Genomic DNA, 1,312 nt, shown 5'->3' with positions numbered 1-1,312 from the left:
TTACTGGTTCAGCAACAGACACAATCCAGGCACCAGCTGTGACCAAGGATAGGGTCTCTGTTGGCAAGGAAAAGTAAGAAGAGGGGGGCAGTACCTTGACCTTGGGCCACTGCCAGCACGCTCTTGAAGTTCTCCAATCCTGCGGATAGTATCGCCCTCGGCATTTCTCTCTCGTCTCTTCTTCCCCGAGAAAAGAAGCTTTCCAGTCAGCAGCTCCGCAAAAATGTATCCAATGCTCCATATGTCTATTGCAGTAGTTTACTGCAAATTAATCGATTAGTCTTTGCATATAAAGAAACCACAAAGTTCTAGAGCACGATACCATCTTGTTGCAACATAGTTTGTCCAAAAAGTGACAAATGACAAGCCAGTCAATGTGACTCCAGCTAATTCAAAATCAAATAATTTGAGCTTGCAATCAGAGTTAGCCAAAACATTCTTTGGCTTCAAATCGTGATGAAATATGCTAGTTGAATGAATAAATTTCAAGGCCCACAAAAGCTGGTACAAGAAGAACTGGAAATGCTCGTGTGAGGTCATCATTAGCTTTGATGACGTGGTAAATTTCAGCTTCTATTAGCTCAAAAACCACATGAATGTCTTTGAAATCACAGGGAGAAGGCGGTAGCAGAATGTTGAACAATGTCAAGATGTCGCAGGAATCGAAGGATTTTGATCTCTCTGAGTATTCGAATAGTATCAGAAACATGCTCGAATATATCATTTATCTTCTTAACGGCAACTTTCTCTCCGGTGTATGTGTCAATTGCCAAGCACACAAGCCCATAGCTGCCCTTTCCAATGACTTCCAGGACTTCGTAGAGATTCGCTTCACCATATTCAGTAAGGAAGTCCTTAACCTTCATAAGATTTATTCCATAAAGGCTTGCAGACTAGTTCATGCAGACATTGTGGAAGTCCCCTCAAAGATTACCATGAGCTATGAAACTTGGACGGTATGAAGTAACCGTGTTTTCAATAATGCTCAAGTCATCCTAGGCCTCCAGCTCAACTCATGAACAAGCACAATGCACAAATCTACAAAGCTCTTATTGTGCATGCAAGTGAAGTCTCTCCTGCGAATTCTTGATCTGCTCAAAAGTTTTCAAAATCCTCTGAAAACTCTTGTCTCTTCCTCTGACTGATTGACACACACAGATAATTCTATTGATGATAAAGATCTCTCTTGGGTCTGCCTTGCTAAGCAAACATATAATGTTTGTGGAGCTTCTACAAGGCCAAATCCGTGTTTTCTTGCTGATGCGAGCCCAACTGATCGAAACCGTATATTGCATACAAGGACAGCAAAGGT

At 41.8% G+C, this 1,312-nt stretch overlaps 1 pseudogene; it reads right to left on the bottom strand.

Annotated features, from left to right (window-relative positions):
• Positions 1–866, bottom strand: LOC147455405 (mitogen-activated protein kinase 15 pseudogene; annotated as a pseudogene).
• Between the last annotated feature and the right edge of the window lie 446 nt (positions 867–1,312).

The sequence above is a fragment of the Adiantum capillus-veneris genome, chromosome 6 (assembly GCF_014529385.1).
Source record: "Adiantum capillus-veneris isolate H3 chromosome 6, ASM1452938v2, whole genome shotgun sequence".
In the NCBI taxonomy this organism is placed as follows: Eukaryota; Viridiplantae; Streptophyta; class Polypodiopsida; order Polypodiales; family Pteridaceae; genus Adiantum; species Adiantum capillus-veneris.
Note: the sequence above shows the minus strand (reverse complement) of the source record. Positions and strands in the feature narration are given on the sequence as shown.